At 40.0% G+C, this 26,819-nt stretch overlaps 1 protein-coding gene across 1 annotated transcript in view; it reads left to right on the top strand.

Annotated features, from left to right (window-relative positions):
* The window catches only part of NKD1 (NKD inhibitor of WNT signaling pathway 1), a 143,180-nt gene that overhangs the window by 8,152 nt on the left and 108,209 nt on the right, over window positions 1-26,819 (top strand). The gene's annotated exons all lie outside the window — the stretch shown is intronic.

The following is a 26,819-nucleotide window of genomic DNA, read 5'->3' as shown; positions in this document are numbered from 1 at the left end:
GCTCTATCTGCAGAAAGTGAACTGGAACTGGTCGTAATGTCATGTGTTTAGATGTTCTGGAAATGCTGTTTTGCTTTAAAATGTGATCATGAAACTTTCTCGGGGATGGTGTAAAAAATGGCTGATATGTTGTGTTTTTTTTTCCTACTTAATCTCGCTTAAAGCAGACCTAACAGTCTTACTGGGATGAAAAAATAAATGTTGGGACTAAAATAAATACCTTTCCTGGAGGAAACTGCTACTGCAGGCCGATTTGCTCTACTGGCCATTTGACACATAGGTTAAGCAATTGGTCACATACTTTGTTTTAGGAAGGATCAGGGGCTGTCCCTCCTCTTAAGCAGAGATCATGTGACAAAGTGCCTAGGCTTTTTTCTGTATGTTCCAGCAAGATTGTCAACAGAGCTTTGAGTCAGCCTTTCTCAACCTTTTTTTTTATCCCAAAGGGACACTTAAAATAATTTTCAGATCTCAGGGAACCTCTACTAAAAATGAATACATCCAAAGCCAACAGGGCATCATTTGTAGATTGAAGATATTCTGTAGATTAAAGAAATTAAACAAGAATGTGATATCCCTAGAGTATTTGACAGCCAAGGCTGAACATATTTGGTGCTCCCCTGCATTGTTGACTAGTTGGAGGAAGAATGCCTCCTTGCATAGGTGGTCACTTGTCACCACTAGAGACAGCCAATGAGATCAAATTTTTCAGTTGTTACTGATCTGAGCCAATAGAGGAAAGGCTCCGTGGACAGGTGGGATAGGTGAAGACTCACCTTGAGAGGTGTTTCACCTTTCATAGGAAAGGCTCCACTGGTCCCAGGTAACTGGATTTTTCCAGTGACATTGGCCCCAAAACTATGCAGGCACAATCAAGCAGTCAGTCCTCCACTACTTATTGGCCATGGAACCCCTAGCAATCTCTGGAGGAACACTAGGTATTGATGCAACCCCGGTTGGCAAAGGCTGCTTTAAAGTGTATCTAAACCCAAAAACAAAAATTGATGGTATTGCATCTTACCGCTGCTCAGATGTGCTGGCTGCATTTGTTTTCTTGTTTCACACTTTATTTTAGTTAGGTAGTCCTACCATTGACACACTTTCCGCCCTAGGGTGACAGTCATACTGAGCAGCGTTGTCACTCTAAGGCAGGCATTATACAATTTTCTTTTTCAATTTCCTTTTAGATTCACCCTCAGCTATGTAGTGCAAAGGCATTCCTGATTGCATACAAATTGAAAGTGTTTAGGTTTGACCTCATATTATTATATGGTTTTGATAAATCTAAAGGAAAATTGTATAATGTATGGCCAGCCTAAGACAAGGAGTATGTTAGGTCTACATAACACCTCAATCTCTTCTCCATTATAGGGAGAGATTTTTTTTTTGTAGTCCACAGAGATAGCAGGGAACAATGCTAACTGATAACCGTCCAGAAGCAAAGGGTTATCAGCTCAAAAGTGATCTTTTTTCCTCCCACTTGTTCAACAGATATAATAAAAAGCTTTTAATTGTATATTTAACAGATTAAAAGGGAGCAAATAAGAGAAATTTGTTGATCGAATTTTCATTAACTTTAAATTTATTATTTGAGCAATGGCTCAAGTTCAGTAACTCAAAAGCAACCAAAATCATATTTTTTTATTTTTTTTTTATAATTTCTGAAACTGTACTGGTTATTAGTTGCTGCTGTTTTTTTGTTTGCAGGATCATGCTATATATAATAAAGACCTATGGATGTAATCATTTTTTGCTTACCAGTGATGCGCCTTTCCTCGGGAAGTGATAATATTTCTTATACGTGTTAGTAATATTTGGAGACTAGCGGCCTCACAAGATGTGGCTTTTGGCATAAAATCCAATTTTTTGGCCCCATTCCGTCTTTTGTTAACCCTTCTCAGACTAGACTGACCTTGGAGCGCAGCGCATACCTGTGTGAGCTAACAGCTTGAGCAGATGTGTATCAGGCAAAACTTGGCATCCGTTTTCTCTCTGTGAAAGATGGAATCCTGTTTTACTACTTTGTATCTGTTCTGAATACAACTATGTGTCAGTCTTGTGCGGGAATGTCACTTCAGCCCATAAGCTGCTTCCATTTATCTGTTTGATTAATGACAGCTTTTTAAGCACTTCAGAAACTGGAGAAAGCAAATAAGTTTATCTGAGGGCTGGAAAATAGATCAACCCCACAACAAAAGATTTCATGAACAGATCATAGAGGTAGAGAATTGTTTGAAAATACTTGTCTGCTTTGTCTTCTAAAGAAAAATGAAAAAAAAAAAAAAAGGTGTCAGTTGTTTTATACAGAGATGAGCATGATAGTTTCACTTGGCTTGCGATAAGCACGGAATGTAGCCATTTTGTGAGTTTACAACTTCTTGTGCACATTCTTCTTCCCTTTTTTTTTTTTTTTTTTTTTTTTTTTTCCGGTTGTCTCGAAAACCAACCACTTACCAGTTCTGTACACATTTAAGGAACTGACAGTATAACTAAAGGTACCAATAGTCACTAGTTGACTGCTGCCTGATTTTTACCATTTTGTCAGCATCGATATTGACTGTATTTATGGCCAATTTTAGACTTTAGCAAACATGCCAAGCTAATACATTGTTGCCCTACTCTGAAGGCTGTATTCACACTTGTGTAGTATGTGAACGCACGCAAAAGATGCAAGCCATGCTTGTGATGCTATTCAGTGTTAATGGTGTGCCAAACGCAGCAAAACATGCAAAGCTCAAGAAGGTGCCTGAACTTCTTTGTGGTGTGTAGAGCAGCACCTTGAAATCAATAGACTGCCCTATGTGTGAAGTACGACAATGTGCAAAAAAAGTACATATGCTCAACACCTGAATTGTGTGAATGGGGCCAAAGTGTATTTCCACTTTACCGTCAAATAGAAAACCCCACTTTATGTTTGTGTTCCCATCACACAGCCTACCTGAAGAAAAATCCTGTATACATTTCTTTCCTTTCTAGGTGCTTGTTTGGAGCAGGCCTCTGGCAGTCTGAACAGTGTGTAATGAGGGGCAACTCAAACTGTCCCCAGTGACAAAGAGGGACACACTTGAGTTTCCTCTCATTAACCTACTATGCAGAAGCTCCGCTTTTAGATCTTTAACTCTTTAAATCTTGATTACAACTGATAATGAGATATGCCAGTGCAGTGCAGACAGGGTTGTTAATGGTAAACATTAACTCCCCAGCCCCCCCACTGCATAGCAGAGGAAAACTTCAGTTTTGGGGTTTTCAGAAAAGAACAATTTAATATGTAAGTATTTTTTTAAGTTATGCTATGTGAATGAGAACATGTAATAAATATGAAGTTGGTATTTGCAGCCAATGTGACTGCAAAAAATGGAAATACGCTTTAAAGTAAACCCGTGCTAGCGTTCTAAGATGCAAACGAACACTGACAGTATATAGCAGGTACAACAAGCTACCTATTTTTACCCTGATGGAGCTTCACTCTCCCCCCCCCCCAGTCCACTGTTGGAGGCTCTATTCCTTTACAAGTCCCGCTGCCACCCACAATGTAGAGCTTTGTTTCGGAGTGGCCAGTTTCTAGGTGCAAGGTGTGTGATGTGGGGGTGGGCATGAAACCTTCAAAAAGTCTGTATTTGAATAGGAATTTTGGCAGGGTAACAGCAGTTTAGGGAATGAGGGGGGAACCCTTGTGTGTTTTCTAGTGTTCCTGCAATACCCTGTCAGTAAGAGATTGCATTATTATAAGGTATATCCAAAACTTTAAAAATATTGCCACGTAGATCTAAGAGACATCTCTGCCAACCATTCATTGCCTTTGGAAACCTGGTTGTGCTGCTGCATTGAAGGTCAAGAGTTGGCTGTGCTAGTTGGCAGGGGTGCATGGATCACAGCATTGGTGAAATGTTTTCAGATATACTATATATGTATTTTAAGAGTGCTCCCTTTTTTTTTTTTTTATAAATATTCAATCTTGCTTAAAGCAGACCTAACCGTCTTACTGGGATGGAAAATTGAAATTTAGGACTAATTTATGTACTTTTCCTGAATAAATTGCTGCTGTAGGCTTCTTTCTTAGTCACATTCTTTCTGTTTTATGGAAAATTAAGCAGGATACACATTATACAACTTTTGTTGTTCAATTTCCTTTAGATTACCTTCAACTATGTAGTGCAAGGGCCTGTCTGATTTCATACAAATTTGAAAGTGAAAGTTTGACCTCCTATTAGGCTCTGTTTCCACTAGTGCGACTTTTCATGCGACTTGGGACTGAAAAGTCGCATGACAAATTGTTTCCCATGATTTCCAATGAGTACCGTTCATATCTGTGCGACTTCAAGTCGCAGCGACTTCAAAGTAGTCCCTGCACTACTTTGGTCCCACTTTGATGCGACTTGAGGTCCATAGATACAGGCATTGCTTCAAATCGCGGTAAAAAGTCGCGGCAAAATCGCGGCAAAATCGCGCGACTTTGGGGACGCACTAGTGGAAACATAGCCTTATAGGGTTTTGGTAAATCTAAAGGAAAAAAATCTAAAGAAAATTGCGTAGTGTGTAGCCTGATTTAGAGACTAAGATTGGTCCAAATTTAGATCTCAGCTTCTTGCAGTCAAAGTTTAAACCCTCTAAAAAATTGCTTTGTGTTTAACCAACATAAAGCTGTTTGGTCAATATAGAGTTCTATTCACTATGAAAAGAACTCTACCTGACTACTGACTGGCCAGGTCTATGAAATTTACCTGCCAAAAATGAAATAAGAAGGTTGCTATTGCTGAACGCTCTTTAATAAATGCCAGTTGCCAGGCTGGCATTAAATATAATATAATATACATACACATATATACAATTTTTTTTTCCTCCAAGTCGCTAACTAAAAACAAGCATTTGGGGAGATTTACTAAAACTGTTGCAGCTGTGCATTGTATCCAATCGGCTTCCAGGTTTTAGGTGGGGTTCACACTGATGCGATGCGGGACACCGCCTGTAATTTGCACATGAATCGCACACCTGTGTGAATTACATGTGGTGTCTCTGGGGTGTGAGAATTGTGCCGTGGATTTGTATGGCTCAAATCGGACCACATTCACACCAAACTCATGCAGGACCCTTTTCTTTGTCAGCACAAGAATCGGATTGCATGGGTGTTCACAGCCATGTGATCCGTTTCTGCAAATTGCACTGTGGTTTGCAAACCGTTTTTGGGGTGTTGTTAACATACACTCTGTTGAAAAAAGGAGGGGTGTGGAGGCGCCAACTGTGGTAGCTTGTTTATGCAAAAATAAGTTAGTGTAACAATTACACTTACTGGTTCGCAGGTTGGAGGTGTTTCTTTGAGATGGAAAGTATCCTGGGATGTGCTGTTATCTTGGTTCCGGCTCGGATTTCATTCCTTCAGGCGTCTGGGTGTGGAGTCTGTACACAGGCTGAACCGCTGCATCCAGTGCATGGAAAGCTCCACGCTGACCACTCTGGAGCGCAGAAGTGGAAATGACGTCACTGATGCACGGCAAACGTCCAGGCTGGTGTTGGGGATGATGCAGGGATAGTACAGGCTACGCACTCGGGGCTCACAGCTCCTTCTACTGGTCTTTAGAAGGAGAAGGAGCTGTGAGCCCCGAGTGCATAGCCTGTACTATCCCTGCATCATCCCCAACACCAGCCTGGACGTTTGCCGTGCATCAGTGACGTCATTTCCACTTCTGCTCTCCAGAGTGGTCAGCGTGGAGCTTTCCATGCACTGGATGCAGCGGTTCAGCCTGTGTACAGACTCCACACCCAGACGCCTGAAGGAATGAAATCCGAGCCGGAACCAAGATAACAGCACATCCCAGGACACTTTCCATCTCAAAGAAACACCTCCAACCTGCGAACCAGTAAGTGTAATTGTTACACTAACTTATTTTTGCATAAACAAGTTACCACAGTTGGTGCCTCCACACCCCTCCTTTTTTCAACATTGATTATCAACAGAGGTAATGGACACCCTCTGAGGATGGCTGCCTCCTCATTCTAGAATTTACCTGCCTTATTTTAATGTGCTATTATAGCTACCATTGTACTATTTACCTTAGACATCACATGTTGCGGAGCGCCGGAAACCCCCCCCCCCTTTTTTGTTTCTCTGCTGATTACTTAACATACACTCCGCAATCAGTACGCATGTATGGGTTGCGATTTTGATGCGGTGCAGATTTTGCAGAGAATTTGCACCACATCTAGTGTGAACCGTGCTTTTTGTCAAAGCTTAATTAAACAAGCTGAAGTTAGAAGTTGGTTACTATGCACAGCTGCACCAGATTCCATGTGCACCAGTGTTTGGAAATTCTGGCTTCATGCTAGTTTTAGGTCAGTGACTCAAGAATATTGATATACAGTTGCATTCTCCCTGGATTCTGCCATCAGGCCAGTAGGATTGGTCTTTGTATGAATGGCTGATTTTATTTCTGTAATTTATAATAGAATATATAATATAATAGAATAATTGGTTCAAATCCCAACCAGGGATCTACCTGCATGGAGTTTGCATGGTTTTTCTGTGCTTGTGTGGGTTCCTGGGTGCTCCATTTTCCTTCCACACGCCAAAGACATGATGGTAGGTTAATTGGCTCCTGACTAAATTGGCCTTAATATGTGTATGTGACCTCGGGACCTTACAATTTAAGCTCCTTGGGGACAGGGACTGATGCGATTGTACGATATGTAAAATTCTGCCTAAATGTTGGTCCTATAGAACTACCAAAAAAAAAAAAAAAATATATATATATATATAACCTTATTACTACGCCCAGCAGTACACCGATATCACCGTCCCATGACATCTCCTATTATGGTGCAGTTGTAACATCTTTGTCTCACGTTTTTGGTCAGTGTGAAAGAACAAATTCCTAGCAATTATCTCATCACCAGCTACCGGTATATCATCAATACAACAGGCCCTTTGTTCTTTTTACACTTTTGTCTCAGAAAACACAGAGCACTTAGTGTTTGGAATTTCTGACTGCAGAAGGATTATAATGCTTACATTATTTGGAGCAACTGCTTTTTTCTGTCTAATGGAAGAAGCGTGTGGACAAGTCTTGCAGCAATTCATCTTTCTTTTGAAGTCCCTGCTTGGAGCATGTTTATATTTTCTAATAAAGGGACTTATTTTTCTTTTTCATTTAGTGAGGAAAATGATTAGTGGTGAAATTATTCTCCTATATACTTTAATCAGTGCAGGAAAAAAAAGTTTCTCTAGAACAAAAACTTGCTGTGCTTGCATACTTATTTAAAGGAAAAGAATGGAAAAAGATGGTTTTAATCATGCTAGAGTTATGAGATCCCGCAGCCTGTGTAGCAACTGAACTATAGATAAAGTATGCTTTGCAAAGGAACATTGTCTAGTTTATGAACTTTGCTTGCTGGGGGATACTGGAAAGTTTAGATCGGAGTTGCTGGTGGGCTTCATTTTTTTTTTCTGCTTTTATTGTTGATGCATTTCTTTGTAGCAGAAAAAATAGTTTTGTCTGCTTTTGTTGTACTCAGTGATTTTGTTTTAATTGTCTGGAAGCATATAATAATCTTAACATATGTTTCCTACAGATCACTTTTTCTAATGTTGATGTGTTAACTTGGTAGGAAATTCCATAATTCAATACTGCTCAGTCAGTATGATCTGCTTTTGGACTGGGTTACCTTGGAGAGCCACCAAAGGAATGAATAGTAAGGGACCACCCTTTTTGGACAGCAGTAGTGACAGGTGCCAAGTCAAAGCGTGCCCAGCAATGTGGCCTAATGGAAATTATCATGGTAACATAGACGTACATTGATGGATGGGGCTTAGATCTTAGCACGCATGGTGGAATACGTACAGTTTTCAGCAACCAGTTTTGATACAAAACCTTTTTTATTTTTATTTTGGCTTTATGATGTATGACAATTCCTACAGTGTACTATTTCTGTTTCTCCAAGAGACTGCTCACAAGACTGTCGGAGCTTGGTGATTTGTCAGGGATTGCCAACATGTTAGAAGAGATTGTTAATATTCCTTGTGCTGGTATATTTTTTGGGGAGTCTCCTGTAATTGCTGTCTTTTATTACAAACAATCTGCCTAGCTGAAATGTTACCACCAAGTGTAACTTGCCCTTGCGTAAAATACTCAACAATAGCAGTAATAGGACCAGCAAACATGATTGCATGTGCCTTGGATATTCTGCTTCATCTAAAAAACAAAAAAATAATATATCTCTACATGTCCCACAAAACCTATGGCCTACTTCTGCTACATCAATATTTTGATCATCTGGATTGATATTAGAGAGGGTTTTCCCAATTTCACAGGAACTAACAGTTTTTACTGTACTATAAAAAAAATAAAAACACTTACCAACAGAAATAAACCATCTGGACGCTACAATATGTATTAAAGGAACAAGCTTGAATCTAAAGAAAACTCAGAGACCATTCCACTTACCTCAGGCATGGCAGATTCCATCTTGGACACATAAAATAATCTGTCATCTAGCGTCTGGCCATAAGATGCACCATAGACAAAAATGCCCAATTGGAAAACCTCAGGAAGAATATCATGAAACAGGAATATAATACATTGACAATCAATGCACAGATAATGAAAGCAATTAACAACCCAAAAAAAAGTATTTTATCTTATAAACAGACTGAAAGGCATAACCAGGTCCCACCGGTGGTCACCTAAAAACCTCATGCCTGAAGTTTAATAAAAATCCCAAAAGAACCCTAGACTCATTTGTACAAAGTCTCCGGAAGACATTCCTGGTACCACCTCTAAAACATTGATAGGGTTCCAGTACCGGGATGACAGAGTATAGAATACAGGGCACATTAACAGATTATCAAACTTGGTATAACTGATAGTGTGTGCAAAATGCCCTGCAGGTCAAACCTTGTGCCAATGAATGAACCTTAAAATTAACCCCCCCCCAAAAAAAAAAAAAAAATCAATGCTTCTTTAGTGGTCAATTTATGCATCAGAGGCCACAGTATAAACAAGATTATGGTACTGATGGAGAACTTCAAATCACAGAGGCTGGAATAGGAATGTAAATTTATACAGAAATTCTAAACTTTGACTGTGATTGAAATAGGCACACGAATTGTATGTGCCATTATAATTTCAGCAGAATTTCTGGCCTCTGACAAAAAAGCCTGTTTCTCCTCCAAACCTTTGAGCAAGGGTATATGGACATTTTAAAAGAACTCCATTACCCCTGACATTTCTTAGGTCCTAATGAATTGCCTAAAAAACACTTGATTCCTGATTACTTACAATAACCATTATAGTGTGTCAAGAAAACAGTTGTATTTAATGAATGTATTTCATTGTGTCTCTGGTATGTAGACATTTCTAAAGATCCCATATTTGAGATGAGGACTGGGCTTTGACTGTGCTTATCTCTGAGTCCTTTACCCCAATAACACTTCCTAATCACTATCTTCATAGCATAATCCTTTACATTAGCCATTACTACTCAAGCGTGAATTTTTTTTTTTAAATAGTTATTTTCATTACTCATCCTAAGGCTTTTTGACCATCACCAGTGCAATATTTGGAAATTATAACTTGTATGGAATAGGGCTTGAGACCCAACAAGACAATATAAACATGCAGGTTATGGTGAGAGGGGGTAAAGGATAAAAAAAGCCTTCTAACTGAATCTGTGAATAGCACAATAAAGTCTTAGGTCCGCTATACACAGACGTAAGACTTCAACAAGGTTCAAATCGTGTATGGCCGGCCTTAGACCAGAAGGTAATCTCATTTCACACCCCATCACATATCTCAAAAATAAAAGGATTAATCCTGATTTCAGGGCATTGGGCAGGACCATGCAGATCATTCCTTTAAGCCCCACCAGCCAGGTGCACATCAAGAAAAGCTAGTGTATAGTGCAAAGATAGCCTAATATTATAATGTCATCTATTCCTAATTGCGTACTGCTGTTTCAGGCTTTTTGGCCATCATCAGTGCATGGAAACCATTGCTCCTATGAAGTAGGGGTTGGGACCCAGTGAAACAATGTAACTATACAGGATATGGTGTGAAGAGACTAAGGGAGTCAAAAGGCACCCATAACCTAACCCTTGTACCTAGCACTTTGTTCCTTCTCTCTAACCAAATCCTATGACCTAAGCTAACAAAGGAACGCTTAACCTGCCCATATCTCTTAGGGGCATGTTTATAAAGCAATCTGACATTCAGAATATATTCTCTGCAGGTGAATCTTCCAGGTCCATGTGTTTTAACTTCATGATTAATTCTCCACCAGTGAATGTTTGGTGAAAGTCATATTCGTTATTTTGTAAAAAGAACCCTTAGGGCTGGTTCATACCACAAAAACGGATTTCAGATCTGTTTTGTATGCGTTTCTGCATACAGTTTTTTTTTTTTTTTTTTTACGTGTTTTTAAAGCGTTCCGGTGCATTGGTTTTTGATACTTTTCCAGATGCATTCTAGGGTTTTTTTTTTTTTTTTTTAATGTTTTTCATTGTAGTGGGGCCCTGTGCATTTTTTTTAATGCGTTCTGGTACATTTTTGATTCGTTTTTCCGAGTTCCAGTAAGTCCAGTGCAGGAAAAATGCAGCACGTACTACTTTTTTTTTTCTGAAACTGGAACACCCTGGGACTGACCACACTAGTGTGAGCTATGCCATTGGAACCCATATAATCTACTTTCCATGCATTTTTGATGCAGAAAAAGACACACTGGACTACATGTGGTGTGAACGGGGCCATAAAGTATAAGGGTAAAAAACAATTAGTACATCTCTGAATATATGCACATTTCCCCATGTTTTATTCTTTCAAACACACTCTGTATATACACTACATATGCAGTAAAGTAACTGTCAAAGTGCTAGAAATATAGCGTGCTCTATTCTTCCAGTTTAGCTGAACACAAGGTGTCTTTTGAGGTCTGAATTCCTAAGCAGGAAGGTGGTGTCCACCCTGCCCACTTTATTTCAAATGAATTGGACATACCAACAGTGGGGAATGCATGATAAAATTGTAGACATTTTGATATTGGAAAACGATTGGAGGGAGGCAGTGGGGATTGGTGGCGACAGTGGATCAGAATGGGACAACAGAAGTCACTGGGGATACCCTAATGTATTTATTTCAAACATGCCTTGACCAAATCTAAGAATTTTCACATTGTGCTACTATTCTCTGTGTAGTTGACTACAATTTTTTTGACCTACAGTTAGTCGGCTGTATGTAAAACATAAATAAATAAAAACTCTCTTACTCTAATGTGACTGCAGATAATGGTTTGGATAATATGAAACTATATTCTAAGTTCTTTTTACAAAATCCTATAATGCTGTAGAGTTTCAGTGACTGCAAACTAAAAATGAAAATCCTGAATATTTTGATCACTATAAAAGTTTAATTATCAAGAGTCTAGCAGGATGTTTATTAAAAAGTTATTTAAATAGATATGTCAACAGTGTATGCAACAGAAGGCTGACAAAAAGAACCAGACTTGTGTTTCGGAGGACATGGTTCCAAAATAGACTTTGCTACTATTTATTTTCCGGATTAGTATAAAGCAAAGTCCTTGAATTTTTTTTTTTAAGTACTACTTGACAGGGAGGGTATTGAATTATAGAAATGTCTCCCAGTAGACTGCTAGGAAGTCTAAATTCGTACGAAGAATGTGAAAACACTTTGAATAGTTTTGGCATTACTGCTGTCCCAAATATTGGAGGTCAAACTTCACATATTTTGTGAAGGTTAGCGTTAAGTGTAGTATAACCTAGCACAAATGTTTTTTACATCCTTTGACCTGCCTCTTCATTTCAGCTTTATAATATTGGTATGAATGATGATGCAAAGCGCCGTATTCAACATGATGTCATTTTCATAACAAGCGATTGCCTGCAGTGCTTTCCCCATTAACAATAAACACTTTGAAAGGGATCGTGTTGACTCTCCCTATTTTCATATGAGTGTTATGGTGTAGATTTTGTTATTTTAAAAAAAACATGGAACAAACTGAAATTATTGAAATGCCAATGAGGCTTACGTCAGTTTCAGTTTCTTGTAGCGCACCCTAGAATCTGAAAAACCTGGGCTGCTCTATAATGCAAATAGCTACAAGCCGCCATAATCGCTAGCTCTTACCACCCCTTCTGCTTCCCACTCTTCACTGGTTAATAAGCCACCCATCACAACGATGGATTAACATTCAAGTGAGGACCAGGGTGAAAAGCATTTCCAGTTCTTGGAGACCATAATCTGTGTATAGTTTTTGCAGTTTTTAAAATGTATAGATAGTAGGTTTAAACATCTGTAAGCAAAACAATTGCTCAAAATTCTGACTGTAGATGTCCTTAATAATAATAATAATTTGATACTCTCTTGAAAACCTTGACAAATGGTCTTAACGTACACTTTAACAATTTTTTGCTGAGGTGTTTGAAAATCTGTTGGTTTTACAGTATATTTGCCTGTTTAATGGTTACTTGGCATCAATTTTTCATAAGATTGGCTAAAATATGTTCTATCTATTTGTCATGTTTATGTTTATTTGTCTGTAGTTAGAGCTCACATGTTGATAGTGGGGCTCTTGGATGCCGTGAAGTGGTTAAGCATGTCAGTGTTGTTTGCTTACCACTTGGTGGGAATACCCCTTTAAACCGACTAAATGCTCTTGAGGCATAATGAAGGGATTAACAGCGCTGCCAGCAAAGTAACAACGCTGGATTCCAAAGAGTTTTCCCTGAGTGATACCAGTTGCTTCTATAGGTTCGGTTCAGCTTCACATAGAGAAAGCTTGGGATATGGAGCCCCCTTCTCATAAATTCATTATTTTGGGCAGTGATGTGAAGCAGATGCGTTGGTTGACAGTTTGTTCAGGAACCATCTGGATTTCCAGCTGCTGATGTCCAGCTACTCAAAGAGTGCTGCCTACTCTGCAGAAGATTTTTTATTAGCACATACTGTGTGCTGTCCACTATAGTATATATCATCTCCTTCGTCACTTGTTTTGTAAATTGCAAGGATCCATGTACTTTAAATTCTTGATGTGCAGTACGGTATTCATTAACTTTAGAATGCAGAAAATGTTTTGCATGTAAAGCCAAGACGTGCATTTACATCAGAGCTGCACAAATAATCATTGCTTGTTTGTGGCAATAGTCCCATTTAAAGCAGAGTACGCATCCCAAAATGTTTTTTGTTCAGCCAATGGGTTATATAAAGTTGTAAACTAAATCTCTTGGAGAGCTGAATTTTTACAATCCAGAAAAGGCAGGGATTTGCAAAAAAAGTGATTCAAACAGTTGAGGTTTTATGATAATTTCATATGTAGACATAATCATCGGAATGTCTTCCTTTGCACATTGGCGTATAGGTTTTGTGTCTGTAGTAGGAATTGTCTGTGAATCTCATGCAGTTTTAAAATTCTGTGCTTCGTTAAATAGCCTTGCCTTTAGACCATTTGTGTCCTTCCTGAAGCCTTGCCGAAAACCCCCTACAGGTAACTGTTCCTCATCCTATGACGGTCCCTCTTCTTCTTCTCCTCTCAGCGTCACCGAGTTTGCTAATGCTATCCACAAACACTGCAGCTGTGAAAAAGTTAGAAATTTTGCTTAGTTTTAGGGCACACATGTAGGAGCTGACAATTTTGACTTTTTTGCAAAGGTGTAAGATTCCAAAAAGCATCTCAGAAGGTCATCGGGACCCTCTTCTTGCAACTTGTCCTCTCCCATTTTCTCTTTCCTCACATTTCCAATCACATTTCACGTACCAAGCCAAACTTACATTTAAGGTGCACGAAAAATGAAAAGATCAACTAACACCCTTCAGTCTGCTGTCCTTACCACTGTGGGTGATGAACTATCAGGGCCCACACAGCCAGTGCAGCTGTCTGGGGATTTGATATCTTCACCTTCTTTCTGCAGCACTTCCAAGACAGATCAGAGTGATTCCAATTGGTCAGTGCTTATCTATCCCGAATGCAGAAAGAAGGGGGAGAAGAGTGGGGATATCAAATCCCCCAGACCACTGTACCTACTGTGTGGGCACTGACAGCTTATTATCCACAGAGGTAAGTACAAGGTAAGGTTATTGGAGGGGTAGGGGAGGTGTAGGGTGTTCACCTTTTTTTCTCTTTTTCTGAAAAACTGAACCAGCCCTTTCAATTATATTAGTGATAAGTGCAACAAGCGAAGATTATACTAATAATATTATTATTGTATAGGATTTATACGGTGCCAACAGTTTGTGCAGCGCTTTATAATATAAAGGAGACAGCGCTAGGATTAGGAGGACCCTGCTCCTGTGAGCTTACACTCTGAAATGTAAACTACTCTGTGAATAAGTTTATTAGTTGTAAGTTTTAAATGTCTCTAGGAGCGCTACAACAAAATAATTTAAGCACATTTAAAGGAGATTTGCAGTCAAAGTGAAGCTAAATCTGTCAGCCCAGGGGTTAATTTTGCAGCTGAAACGCATAAACATACTGGGAAGGAAGTAGCTGAATAAATACATACTCCTTGGGTGCTTTGAGGTAGTAGCCAATAAAGACTTGGAGGAGGACTAAAGTGTGGCGGACAATCAGTCGTCTCTTCTAGGCACAGCCTTTCATGTGAGGTTGTTAGCAATTTTGGAGGGGGCCGTGCTTCACCTCTGTGGTCTCCTTCATGTTAGAAAAATAACATCAGTGGCTCCTGGTGAAGCCTTTGCACTGTAAAAATAAATAAGGGCACAATTTTTGTGTGTGTTTTTTAAGGTAATATCTGTCTCTTTTTTCTGACCCCCTCCTCGAGTTCCATGTTCTTCTGCTGAAACATTCTGGCCTGAATCAACATAAATGACGTACAGAGTGAAAACGCCACTAACACTGCTGTTCAGGGAGGTGGAGATGTGAATGTGAGAAAGAAAAGGATTCTGGGAAACTGGCATAGGATAGCTGTTTAATTCCTGAAAGACTTTGATGAGTTCCACATGTGCTTCAAACGTGGATTGTTGTGGTTCTAGAGAGGAAATTGAATATATCAGTAATAAAGGGCTAGTTCACATATTAAGAAAAATGAAAAGGTGAACTATCACCTTACAGCTTTCTCACCCCCCTGTCCCTGCTGTACTTACCCCCGTGGGTGATGAGTGGTTAGTGCCCACACAGCCAGTGCTGCAATCCAGGGATTCGTAATCCCTGTTCTTCTCCCTCATTGTTCTGTAGTGCTTCTAGGACAGATAAGAGCGATGCTCTGTGCCAGCGCTGACCAGAATCGCTCTGATGCATCCTGGAAGCCCTGCAGAAAAAAGAACCACTAACTGCTCATCACCCATGGAGCTAACTACAGTGGAGGCTCGAAGCTGTAGGGCAGTCTTTCTCAACCTTTTCAACACAAAGGAACCCTTTAAATAACTTTCCCGTCTCGGGGAACCCCTGCTAAAAATGACTATATCTAAAATGTCTATATCTACAACTGACCATCACACAACAATGATACATTAGTGTGGTGGTCAGTGGGAAGAATGCTCCTTACACTTGTGGTCATTGGGATGAATTCCCCCCTTATAGATAGCTAAAAAGATCAACAGTGTCAGTGGAAACTTATTTGAGAGGCAGAAATTGTCATTGTTCAAGGAACCCCTAGCAACCCCTGGAGGAACCCTAGCGTTCAACGGAACCCTGGTTGAGAAACCTTGCTGTAGGGTGTTAGCTCACCTTTTCATTTTTTCTTAAAACGTGAACTTGCACCTGTAAATGTTAGTTTGGCTTGTAGTTAGAATGCGATTGGTGAAATGTCAGGAGAGAGAAAACGGGAGAGAAAAGGTTACAAGAACGGGGTCCTGATGACCCTTTAAGATGCCCTTTGGTTTCTGACCCCTTCACAAACAATTCAAAATTTGTCAACTTCCACATTTGCGTCCTAAAACTGAGCAAGTTTCCCAACTTTATCACAGCTGCAGCGTTTGGTGCCTAGAATTATTGTTTAAAGTCCAACTCCGGAAATTTGAAGTGGGGTTGTGTTCATTGTGCAAGCAATAACATTTGTTTAGGTCTATCGGAGCGTAAAATAATTTTTGTTTACCAAATGCTCAGCTCCCTGGCAAATGCTGCTCCCCTTGTGGACTGTCCCTTGGCATTGTCATGTCCAATGCTATGGCTCCCACATTGGTCTTGATGATGTCAGGAGCTTAAGACGCCGGAGCATGGGGGAGAAACAACTGTGGGGATCACTCTAACAGCACAGAGGATTGGGTAAGTAAATCTACTTTTCCATGCCCCCTAGACCTAAATTAGTAGTCGGCCCTTGCAGTGCAGGTACAGTTCCACTGCAGGAGAGAATTTTCAGGTTTCCTGGAGTTCAGCTTTCAATTTCAATATATATTCACGGTTTAGATTAATATTGTAGTGAATATCAGGATTGCAGTGAGAACATTATTGGAAACCGAGTTAAAGGTTTAGGGGTTTCCTGTACATATAGCCCATTATAACCCTTATTTGCAGGGCAGGACTTAGGGTGGTGGGGGCCCCTGGCCTTGAGTCACTTTCAGGCCCTACCCTTCTATACATTACTTTAAATAGAACAAAATGTTGACTGGTACCGTAGACAGTGTTACATGTTAAAAAAAAACGTAATAATCTATTTATATGACCACTGATTGAAGCTTGAAAACCTTTTTTTCCAATAAATAAATAATGATTAAAAAAGTTCAAAGTGATCATGTGTTTATTGAAATGCACAAATGTCTTGGTCAGAATGAGAATAAAACACTTATTTACCTGGAAAACATATTGAAAAACAAACAAATACCTTGTAAGGTTGCAATCATAACAAATCAATTGTAAGAATATAGCAAAATAACTCATTGAACAAAGTGCAAGATAAATTGTGTGTGTGTGTGGTACGTAAGTGAGTGGGAAAAAAGGGACGTCAATTTTATTTGGGTTACAACATCGCACGACCACGCAATTGTCAGTCAGTTAAAGCAACGCAGCGCAGTATCGCAAAAAATGGCCTGGTCATAAGGGGGGGGGGGGGGTAAATGGTTCCGGAGCTGAAGGGGTTAAGATTGAACAAGTCAAGACTAAAGGGGCATTTTTTTTTTCATACATAATGGCACACATGTATATTGCTTTTTGACTTGACACGTGAATTTATTCTTTTTTTTTTTTTACTCACTTTTAGTCAATTAATTTGGTGCTATGGTGGGGGGAGGGGCTCCCATGCAGGAGCAATGGAGTCCAGTTGGTTGGGTCCAGTAATTTCACTGTCAGTGTCCGCAGCCTTCTACTTCTTGTATCCACGCCGCTCTGCAGACTGCAAGGTGGACAAAATGGAGGGAGGAGGTGAGTGGAGCCAACACTCACCAGGGGCAGAGTCCTGCAGTCAGTGTGAGTGACTGTATGGACAAGATGGAGGAGGTGCTGCCGATGGGAGGGCCAATACACTCATGGGCGGCGCCCAGGAGGAAGATTGCTGGCCTCTGCCACACAGTGCCAAACTGCAGCAACAACTGCTTATCAGCCCCGGGAAAGACAGATACACTTAGGCAGGCTCCTCCGCTCCAGGAAGCTCATGTCACGGTCACGTCGGCTCTGAGTCTGAGAGTCCGACATGGCTGACTCAATGACGTCACTCGTTGCTAGACGCCAGGCGGCCAAGGCGCTAGCAATGACTGCAGGGTTGCCAAGCCAACGGCGCAGCTCCACCCACCTCCCAGGCTCCTCCTGGTCCGTCCTGCGTAATTACACATTAGAGTCTCTCTCTCTGCGCCGCTGATCGGCTGATGAGACAGAGTCACCACTGTTTCATCCGATCTAGCTGAAGATATATGAAGATAATTAAAATGTAAATGGGCGGGGCCCGCAGGGCTCCCTATTGGGTGGGGCCCATGGGCTTGAGCCCAGTCAAACCCAATGGTAAGTCCAGCCCTGCTTATTTGTGTATGTAGCCTCTGCCAAATTAAATACCTGGGCCTTGTTAAGCCTGGTACAACCCATGAGAATATCAGACGAATGATTGAAATTTTCGTGTTTGTCCCTTCGGATAATTTCGCATGAACTTTCATGATCGGCTCTCGAAAGCTGTGTACTGACGATCAGATTATAATACGATCATTTCGAAAGCGGTATTTTTTGTCTCATTTTCTGATTTTGTGTGTTAGGCATAACTCATTGTATTTTCTGATTACAAAATATGTTAGTTTTCAATTAGCTTGTAAAGCTGGTTGTACAGTACGGAAGGCTATTCCCTTTCATGAGAAGTAGATCTATCGCTGCTGGAAATTTTAGTTTGATCAGCGCTGTAGACTGGCCTGTGCATTCTTTAGCACTGGATGGGCTTTGGTAAATAGGAAGTGGGAGTTTTGGCTCCATTCAAACTTGTGAGGTTTGTCATGCGACTTTGGACATCAAAGTCTCATGACAAATTGCACCCCATTTTTTTTCAATGACACCTGTTCAAAATCAGTGCAACTTAAAGTCGCAGCGACTTTGAAAAGGTGCCTGCACTACTTTGGTATGACTTTTATCCATAGAATGTAAAGTTGGATCAAAATCTCACAAAAAGTTGCATCAAAGTCACACTGGAAATTGTGCGACTTTGGGGACGTGCTAGTGTGAATGGAGCCTTTGACTACAGTTGGAAAGATGTCTGTTTTTATAGTATATTTCCAGTTTTGTAGTAAAATTTGAAAAAAAACCCCACTATGTATAAATAAAATTGCATAGCCATTTGTCCAGTGAACATGCATGTACATGCATTCAAATTCTGTGCAATTTGGGCAAAAACAAATGTTGTTTAGGCTATTTTCACTTCTGATCAAATCTTTCTCATTCACAGTAGTGAAATACTTATTTATAACCACTAGATGGAGCAGAGGAGCATAGGAAATGCATACAGAGCTACAATATAACTTTTCTAGAGAATGCTAAAAGTATTTAGCAAATAAATGGAACCTCTAGTTATAACCATTAGTTACAATTAGTTGTTGCATAGGAACTGCAAACATCATTGTAACAAGAGATACAGTGTAAGAATTTCAGAGATTGCTAAAGGGAATTCGCAGATAGATAAATGTAACCAATGGTCAAAATGTTTACATTTTTTGCTCATTTCCTCTAGCATTCTTTAGAGTTGTTGCATTTACTTTGGTCCTCAGCTAGCTCTAGTGACCATAGTCAGGTATTTTACCAGAGCAAAGAAAAAAACATTTATTCAGAAGAGAAAATTGCCAAAACTTTTTTTTTTTGCTCAGTTCTCCCATTAACATCCAATGTACCACCCATATTGTTAGGAAAGACAGTGTACAACTGATAATGAGTCCTGCCAACTAAGTACAGTCTGGATTGTTTATGGGAAACGTAACTTCCCAACCCCTCCTTAACATTACATTAAAAAGAAATGCTAAATCAGATTTTTATTCATGTAAAAAGGTAAGCAGCCATTTTTAAAGAATAACTCCACTTTTGTCGAGATCAAAACATTCCCCCCTGGGTGATCTATGTACATTGAAGAAATAGCTGTTTGTGTCCATGTGCGAAAGTGAATCCAATGGGAGTGGTTTTATAATTAGCTGCTGCACCCGCAGGGCTCTAATGAGTGATTTCACTTTGGGAGTATCTCACCAAAAATGACATTTTTGATGCAGAAGATGCTCAATCTGATTTTATATTAGTGCAGACTTCTGGGAAAATCAGTAAGCCAGTCGCTCAAGCATGACATTTTGTTTCTGTGGGGCGTTATGTACACTATCTGTGTACATAACGCCTCCTAGTAGCCACATTGCATTGAATTTTACAGAAAATTACAGCACAGCAGTTTGAAAAGGAAAGGTAATTTTTAATAACCGATTACAATATGACTTGTCACACTTGTAAACACTAGATTTTTTTATGTGCTAATTTTGTTCCCCCCACAAGTGGAGTTGTCCTTTAAATATATATTTTTTAAGTTGGGCCATGTAAATGGAAAATGTAACAGATATAAAGTAGATGTTATCCCCAATTTGGCTGCAGTAGACATACACTTTGAATTAAGGGGTTTCTCACTTTGGCTTAAGCTTCAGCTTACAATTTGAACTTTTTGTGAGGATCCCACGTTCTGGTAAATTAAGGAAGAAGAAACCAGTTTCCTCTAGATTATACAAAAGTACCCCACTGTGTCATCTAAAGCTAATGTGCTGGCTTTCCTCTAGAATGCTGCCAAAAAAGAAGGTCATAGAAAACTTTGCAAAGTCTTTTACTACATTTCTTTTTGTTGATGTTGTCCAGGAACAAATTTTTGTTCTTTCTCAGTCTCCCTTTAATAATAATCTCCGTCTCCAATAAAAAAAAAATCATTGATCCTGGATGAACTTTGCTGAGAAATGCAAGTCCTAGGGACAAGCACATTTTTGCAGTCTTTTTATAATGTCATGGAGGGTCCAAAAGGATTTGAACTTCTTGTTCCTTAGATCTCGGTTAGAAATGTGGAAAGACTTTTGAAATCCTGGCATCGATCTCTGCCAAATTCTTCTGAGATCCACCGTGAATCCCAGCCATATAAAATACTTGTTTTCTTAGCCCGTCTCATTACACAGACATCAAAAAATGCAGAATCCTGGATGGAGATCCTTTTTATTCCCCTAGTTTATATGTGAGAGCTTTTTTTTTTTTTTTTTTAAGGTCTCCCTTTTGACGTCCATTGTGTTATAGGGAAAACATCCCAGCCACTCTTGCATAGACAAACCGCACCAACAAAGGCTGTTCTGTTAAACATCTTTTAAAGTTTGTTTTGATGGAGTTGAGAACATTTTGGCAGGCAGGCAGAGGAAGAGATCATAAACACAGTTATTTTGTAATCACTTAAAAGTGATTTCTTGACAAGAAGCAAAATATATCACAAGTCACAAGTCTTTGCATGCGACAGTGGCGTATGCATGATACTCTTCATCTACATGTAGGAGTGCAGGATGAAGATCAGTGGTGACCAGTCCATAAGGGGCACCGCCTCCTAATCTTCATGAAGTGCACTGGACTCAAAGGTTTTTTTATGTGTTTTTTCTTTTTTTTTTTTTTTTTTGAGGCACATGATTGGAGCCCGAGGCTTTAATTGGTTTAAAAAAGGTTGGGCTCAGAGCAAACCCACCCACTTGTGACACTATTGTCTTCCGGCTTCTACTCCCAGACAATCGGAACAGGAGGCGGATCTTAAGACTGGATTAGCCAGGAGGAGAAGCCGGGTAAGTGTGAACTTGGGTGGGGGGGGGGAAGCACCATTGGAGCACCAGCCACCAACTGATGAGGACCCAAAGTGCCCTGACTGTCCTTGCAGTTCTGAAATGGTTCAGTAATTACAAGTGAGGTAGAACTGAGATTGCTGCTTGTAATTATTTAATTCTTTGGCCTTAATTTTTCTGGTTGCATCAACTGAAGCTATTTGAAGAGCAAATCTTCTCTTGGTGATCAATGTACACCGAAAGGATTTTAACAAATGTTGTTGCAGACTCCTACCTGGTTCTGCTCTGAAGAAATAGCTTTTTCTTGGATCATGTCTTGTTCAGGACTGATTCAGAATAGGAGTATCTTTCATTTTTGATCAGCTGATGCATTTTCAGTGTTCTAATGAGGAGAGTGGCAGGGTCTAAATTCCTTTATAAGTGCTCAGTCTTATTGGTTGGGGGAAGCCATCACACATGGGACTTTATAGGTAATCTCAATTAAGGTTCTTGCAAGAAATGATACTTAAGAATTTCTGCAGTAGGAAGTCATGTAACCATTGGTAAAGGTCAGTTTTGGTCACTTGGCTTCTTCAGAAGGGGATTGCTGTTCAGGTAGAGCTGCCGATTGGCTTCCTTCTTTGTTAACTTTTGCATAGTAGCAAGGTGATGTGAGCCTAGCTGCTCTATGGTCTGCTGCACAAACACAAACTGCTCATAGGTATGGGACTTTGTGCAAGACATGATTTGCCAAGGGCTACTCTAGGTTTAGGAGAGTGTTTGGTGCACATCCTTGTAAAAGGCATGTACTAAAGATTCCACTAGGAATCTAGGTATAGTCAGGTTTGGAGTGTTAGACATGTATGTGCAATGTGTAGCAACCAACTGCCAATAGTACAATTTAAAATGGGGATATGCGTATACATGGGGAGACATGAATTGTCATTTAGAGGAAGCTGCTACAGGAAGAGTGAAGGGGCTGCAAGGAGAGGGAATAGAAGATTGAATAAAAAAGGGAAGAACTAAAGCAATCCAAGGGCCAGGAATTGAAAGGGGGAGAGCGGATTCAGAAAAAGGAGTGGGAGAGGTGAAAGTGTAAAAAAAAAAAAAAAAAAAAAAAATGAAGGATCTTGACAAGAGTTGGATGAAGAAAGTGAACTGAGTTGAAACAGAAAACAGATGAAAGGCAAAATAGTTGTCAAAGGGAATCAAAGGCAGGAGAGGGTGCTATTCCAAGTGAGATAGTTGAACGCTGGCTGATATTTTACAGCCTTAATATCTCCCTTCCTATTTTACAAATGTAAATTTCCTTTGTCAGTATAGTACTGGTTACAATTACACAGTTAAAAAAAAATATTAGATATATGGAGGTGGTATACATTATAGTTTGCTCAAAATAATTGTAGATATTAAACATGATACTTTTTAGTACTCTAGTAAATTCATTGGAGTTTATTTACTAAAGCTGGAGAGTGCAAAACCAGTCTCGCTTCTGCTTAGAAACCAATCAGCTTCTAACCTTGGCTTGTTCAATTAAGCTTTGGCAATAAAACCTGTAAGCTGATTGGTTTCTATGCAGAAGTGAGCCTGATTTTGCATTCTTCAACCTTAGTAAATAAACCCCATTGCATGCTTGCTGCATTTATGTTGGAGGAGGGTAAATAGTGCATATGATTGTGGTTAGATGTAACAGGTCAAAATCTTCTTTCCTCCGACATGGAGTCATGGAGTCAGAGTTACCACCTCCTTTTTTATTTTTTCTTAGTTTGCATGTCTGTAGATGGGATGGATGAGTTGGGGAGTATGTACATGTGAGGTAGGGGTGTGTGAACATTTGTGTAGATAAAAGTAATACCAATATTAAATGTGAAGTTACCATTACATCAAAAACATTATTTCGCATTAAAATGAATATGTACTAAAGCATCATGGACACTCTTGTAGTAGCCTCCCTTTTACATCTGTTGCTCAAATCTGGGCACTCGATTAGGTGGCAGATCACCTAACAGAATATAATGAGCCCATGGTTCATTTTATGTACAGTGCTCTTGTCTGCTTAGCCCTATTTAAGCACCACTTATTTGTAGTATTTTTTATTAAATCATATGTCATATCCAACCTGGCTATACATGTAATGTGCCAAAAGACAGGTGACCATTTTAATGTTTGTGAACTACCTGTAGATGCTGCCAGATGATGCTTCTTGTAGTGATTTGCGCAGGTTAGAAAATTGTTTTTGATCACCATTGTTTTCCACTGATAAATATCACTGTAAGGATCTGTAGTGTGCATATCCCACCTCACTCCATCTGCTAAATACAAATGGCTGCCCAGTGTGACCCATATTTAGGGACCTGGTCTGTACATGTGACTGGCCTTTAGAGTCTGTGGCTTACTATAGTTGTCCAAATTGCTCTGGCCTTATCTCAATTTTAAAGTAGTCAAACTTGTGAAAGCCTTTTCCATATTGGTTGCTTTAAATACTAGTTACAGTAAAATGGGTATTATCAGCGAGGAGCCACACCTAATATCTTTCTATACAAAAGATGCAGTAGATGTTTGTATGTGTGCCTCCCATCTAAATTCTGTTTCAATAAGATTTTAATTAACAAAAACACATTATTAAAGCGGAGTTCCACCCAAAAGTTGAACTTCTGCTTTAAGGACTCCTTACCCCCTGAACTGCCACATTTGGCATGTCGTCTTTTTTTTTGGGAGGTACCTAGTTTTGACAGGTACCCAGCTCCCACTTCCGCTCGTGCTGCCTACGCGGCGACTCCTCTCCCCCTCCCTCCCTGCAATCTTCTGGGACACGTCACAGGTCTCAGAAGATTGCTCGGCCATTCAGGATGTGCGGCTGTGAACCTGCAATACCGGCGCCGCAGAGAGGAGTGGGAGAGAAGCGAGGCTTCAGGCAGCCGCATCGTGGGACAGGTGAGTGTATGTTTATTAAAAGTCAGCAGCTACACTTTTTGTAGCTGCTGACTTTTAGACCCCTTTCACATTGAGGTGCTTTTCAGGTGCTTTCACGCTAAAAAAAGTACCTGAAAGCTCACGAAAACCTATTTCCATTAGGATCAATGAATGCTTTCACACAGGGGTGGTGCGCTGGCGGGGAGGTGAAAAAACTCCTGCAAGCAGCATCTTTGGAGCATGTTTGGAGAGATAAAACAAAAAGCGCCCCTCTCCATTGAAATGAATGGGAAGCACCTAAAAAGCGATTCAAAAGCACCTGAAAAGCCTTTCAAAAGTGCCTGAAAAGCACCGCAAAAGCGCTCAGTGTTTTACTGGCAGTTTAGAAGCGCCTCAGTGTGAAAGTACCCTAAATAAACAGAAAAACAAGTGGAACTCTGCTTTAGGTAGCAAAATCGGGTACACAGTAGAACAGTCATCATAGTCCGTATACAATACAAGAAATTGGTGACAATAATAGATAAAACTCCCTTCCAAATTCAAGCAAAATATGTAGAGGGAATTTGCACAGCTTCAGTAATTTTCAGTCCTGGATCTTCTTAACAATTGTAAATTGTTCACAAGCAGAAGCAACTAGACACTGACCTCGCGTTGCTCTTCTTTTGAAATTTGATAAAAACCTGATGTCTGTTCATATATCAGGACTTGCACAGTGTATTCTTTTGGGACCAAGGAAACTTTAAAGCTTTTAAAATACATGAACTGTAAGCCTGCCAGAAAATATGCATTGAATCTTAACTATTCGTATTTGATGAGATGACAAGAATGTTAGCGCACTTATTCCACTAGATTTCTTTATTGTCTAGTATGGTTGATTTTTGTAGTAGGCATAACCCGAACGACTCTTCTAGTTTTTTGCACATAAATCATAGCGATTTTGTGACTGGTGGTAGAAGACAAACTACTGTAGGTATATTTAATGCAGAAATCTAGATATGTGTGAATATTTCTAAAGCAACCTTCCTGTCAAGGCCAAATGCTGGCAAAACTCCAGGTGGTGTTCAAGCTTGCTGCTATATCCTTCCAATACATATTCTTATTGGCCCATCAGTATGATTGGAAGCCTTAATGGCTAATATAATTTTCAGATTGAGGTGCAAACATGCTTCATCATTATTAGAAAGTATCAAAGCCAGACCATCCTGAGATTTGCATGTAAAAAAACCTGTATAAGAAATCACTGGTCATAGCTTGGAAGAAAAAAATGTAAACTGCTTTAGTGGCTGCAGCTGAAAAAACACAATATTTTGTATAGGACTTCACAATTTGAATACCTGCAGCAAAGTAAACTATGACGACAAATGATTTGAGATTTTCCAACATACCCCGTTGACTCTGTTAAATGTATCTTTTGCTGATCTCTGACAAAAAGAATATCATATTTTATGAATACATTAAACTGGATTGTATTAAGGATAACCTCTTCTGGTGCTTTTTAATCCTAAAGAAAACCAAGTATTTTTGTACGCTATACTAATATAGTGGCCTGATGAGTTCCTATTTGCACTGCAGTATAGAAATGCATACTGGTATCCCACTTGGTCTAGTACTTTGAGGCAGGTGAGGCTGCAGGCTGGCTGGGCAGGTTTTTCAACTTGCATAACCAACGAGCTACAACATTTGGGAATAGCACAAATACCAGCTATCCCAACAGCATGTTTTGATTATGATGCTGAGAACCCGGAGGAAACGCCAAGCAGTGCCAAAATCAAAGTCTTTTTGAGGTAACAGAACACCACTTATATTGTAGAAGAACCACTGTATCAGTATGTACAAGCTGTTTTAGTTGACAGAATAATAAATATTGTAGGATTGGATCAGCTGTAATGGGAGAAGCATTGGTGGTGAGGCTTTGTTAGGGAATACTTTTTCTGAGTGCATCCTCTAGTCATCTGTTTCTTGTTGTACAATGGCAAGAAAAAGTATGAGAACCCCTTGAAACTAACTGGTTTTCTGCAGTAGTTTGCCATAAACTGTTTCGATCCTCATCTAAGTCCCAACAATAGACAAACCCAATATGCTTAAAGCGGAGTTCCACCCAAAAATGGAGCTTCCATTTTTCTGAATCCTCCCCCCTCCAGTGTCACATTTGACACCTTTTCGGGGGGGGGGGCAGATACCTGTCTAATTCAGGTATTTGCTCCCACTTCCGGGCATAGATAGCCGCAGTTTCCGCGGCCATACCATATCTGGCGCTTCCATCCCCCCCCGCTTTCTTTTGGGAGACACACAGGTCCCAGAAGACAGCAGGGACCAGTGAGATTGTGCAGCGCGACTCGCGCATGCGCAATAGGGAACCAAGCTGTGAAGCCGCAAGGCTTCTCTTCCTGATTCCCTTACTGAAGATGGCGGAGCCTCCACCCGAGAATCGAGGGACAGATCATCTTCGGGGTGCCAACATCACGGGCGACCTGGACAGGTAGGTGTCCATATTTTAAAAGTCAGCAGCTGCAGTATTTGTAACACACAGGCAATTCTAATTTAATGCGTGTTTATTGAACACACCCAATAAACATTTGCAGTGCTACAGAAAAAAGTAGGTGAACCCTTGGAGTTAATAGCTGGTCAAACCTTGTTTGGCAGGAGTGACTTCAAGACAACGCTTTTGGTCGCTGTGGGGCAGACCTGTAAAACATTCAGGGGGATTATTTGAACATTGCTCTTTACAAAACTGCTTCCCCTACA

The sequence above is a fragment of the Aquarana catesbeiana genome, linkage group LG11 (genome assembly GCF_042186555.1).
Source record: "Aquarana catesbeiana isolate 2022-GZ linkage group LG11, ASM4218655v1, whole genome shotgun sequence".
Classification (NCBI taxonomy): domain Eukaryota; kingdom Metazoa; phylum Chordata; class Amphibia; order Anura; family Ranidae; genus Aquarana; species Aquarana catesbeiana.
Note: the sequence above shows the minus strand (reverse complement) of the source record. Positions and strands in the feature narration are given on the sequence as shown.